The sequence below is a fragment of the Mandrillus leucophaeus genome, unplaced genomic scaffold, assembly GCF_000951045.1.
Source record: "Mandrillus leucophaeus isolate KB7577 unplaced genomic scaffold, Mleu.le_1.0 Scaffold134, whole genome shotgun sequence".
NCBI classification, from domain to species: domain Eukaryota; kingdom Metazoa; phylum Chordata; class Mammalia; order Primates; family Cercopithecidae; genus Mandrillus; species Mandrillus leucophaeus.
In genome coordinates, this window is record NW_012101299.1 from 1813913 (window position 1) to 1816679 (window position 2767).

General features: G+C 47.1%; 1 protein-coding gene across 2 annotated transcripts in view; it reads right to left on the reverse strand.

Moving 5' to 3' along the window:
- Nucleotides 1–2767, reverse strand: part of PAXIP1 (PAX interacting (with transcription-activation domain) protein 1) — a 55370-nt gene that overhangs the window by 28155 nt on the left and 24448 nt on the right. The window lies entirely within an intron of this gene.

Here is a 2767-nt window from a genome sequence, read left to right on the forward strand (position 1 = left end):
GATCACCTGAAGTCAGGAGTTCAAGACCAGCCTGGCCAACATGGCAAAAATCCATCTCTAATAAAAATAAACAAACATTAGCCGGGCATGGTGATGGGCACCTGTAATCCCAGCTACTCAGGAGGCTGAGGCAAGAGAATCGCCTAAGCCAGGGAGGTGTAGGTTGCAGTGAGCAGAAATCGCACCACTGCACTACAGCCTGGGCGACAGAGTGAGACTCTGTCTCAAAAAACAACCAAAACATATATATTAGGAATAAGTAGTAACTAACCAGCAGTAACTGACCAACACTTTTTGACACCACAAATAAATGAAGAGCAAAGAACATTTCCTATTTCAAATGGATGACTTCTGTCCATAATTTCTCACCTAAAGGAAGTGAGAAAGTAGCATTTCTCAAAGTGCCAGAGGCTTCATCCATGATTCCTCACACCAACCCTATGAGAGATCTTTATGGCCCATGTCCCACATATCCCACTGCTGACAGGACAGGTCCACTGTGTGGTCCCAGTCTTCCTGCCAGGACTGGTCACCTCAATTCCTCCACCTCAGCAGTATCATCACTCTTCTCATGTCTGAGGTCAAAAATGCTAGAATTCTCTTTGTCTCTAGCCTATCATTCTTTATGGCCTTTACTTTCTACCTGTCATGACATCCTCTGGTTCTCAGGACGACTGTGTGATCGTCACTTTGCTGCTCTGTGGCTGAGACTGTGCCCTGTGGCTTTATCCCGCCCACCTGCCTGGACATGGATGCACAGAGACCAGGGCCGGAAACCTCAGCACTGGGCGGTGCTGGAGCTGCTCCTTCTGTGCATCTACCTTTTCCCTAAACTTGGCTGACCCCAGCGCTCTCATGGGGACCCATTTGGACAATCCCTGGCCTAGAAGCTCTTGGACCTCCTCATCTTGGTGGCCTCCTCCCCATTTCCTCAGCCACACATTCCCAACCACCCCCAAGACCTATGGTCAGTGGCAGGCCTGTTTTCCTCCAGGACCCAGCAAGGTAGCATGGAGTGGTGGGCACCGAAGCAGGCCTGAGAATCCCTCTCTAACAGGCAGCTGCTGCTCAGCTACAAGGCACTGTCACCACCCAGGACTTGAGGAATGCCAGCTAGGCATTTTATCAGGTACCCACCTCTCAAGCCAGAAACCCAATGTATACGAAGAATGTCTTCCCTATCTATTAATCAACTATTTGAAAATCTAATCTCCTCAAACCCGATGATCTTCTCTCTCTACTCATCTTCTCCCCCACCATCTTAACTGTCTGCTGTCCAACATCTAAAGGGCATGTTTGCCTCTACCTTATTCTGGATGCCAGCCAACCGCTGCCACCATCCTAAGAATCGTGTACTACTAATACCCGCTGCTTAGGTGGAGCGGAGGTGAGACAAGGATTTTGTCTGTCCCACAGCATTTCTACACACTTTTTAAACCACTGCTATTATCACACCCAATAAAATGGTCATTGTTTGTCAACATCACCTTACACCTACGCCATATTGAATTTCCCCACTTCATCAACATCAAGCCTTTCTACTGAAAGTGGATGTGGAGAATACTGGATCCTGCTTCAGGCTGTTCCTATATGCAGAGCCATTTTTCTGGGACTTTGAACTTTATTATGAAATGAAAGTGTCCAGAACAAGGTGAAGCGGCAGACGGGGCGTCACCATCAGATGGAACAGCCCAGCTGGCTCTCAATGGTGGGGCTCCTCAGGGCCTGGTCCCAGACCCTCCTCTTGCTCTGTCCCGCCTACTATACATCCTCACATCTACCTCCATAGCTTCAGTCAGCCTTGTTTCCTCTGGTTCCACCGTGTAGCAGACAGCCCCTGCGTGGATCAGATACCTCCAACCCAACACATCTGAAAAGAAACTTGGATTCTTCAAACCTGCAGCTTTCCCAGTGTCCCTTATCTCTGAAACGGCATCAACTTCCTTCACTTGCTCAGGCCAGAAAGCTGGATCCTCCCATTCATTTTTTTTCTCTCTCAAACTCCACCTCTATATCCTCTTATGGGGCCTCTCTGCTTCACTCTTGCCCCTCTACGATCCACTGTTTACACAATACCTATCAGAGTGCATCTCACCCCAACTCAAAACCCAGTGGCTTCCTTCCAAGAAAGTCCATACTCCTCACTATGGCCCTATATGGCAAGGCCCCTTTTAAATCCTTCCTAGAACTCATTCACCTTATGCAGTTCAAATTTTATTAACTTTCTTTTCTTAGAACTCAGCAAATTCATGCCCACATTTGTGTCTTCCTTTTGCCTGGGAACTCTGTGCCCTCAGTTCTTTGCACGGCCTTTCCTTGTCATTCAACCCTGATCTGAGTCACCTCCTGCCTGAGGTCCTTCTTGATCATCTCGTCTAAAACAGCCTCCTTCCCTTCACCTGCTATTACGGGACCCTGATTATTGTCTTCGAAACACCTTTCACCATCAACAGTGCGTCTGTTCATATTTCTCCTCTTACTGTATGTCTTCTCTACCTAAATTGGTTTTCTTATTTACAATTTTATCTCCAGTGCCCAGAAAAATGCAAAGAGTGGCCAATATACCACCTCAACTACCTTCTTTCTGTCTTAAATAGAAATATATCTACTTAAAACTTTTAAGGCCATGCATGGTGGCTCACACCTGTAATCCCAGCATTCCGGGAGGCCGAGGTGGGTGGATCACTAGAAATCAAGAGTTCAAGACCAGCCTGGCCAACATGGTGAAACCCTGTCTCTACTAAAAATACAAAAAAAAAAAAAAAAA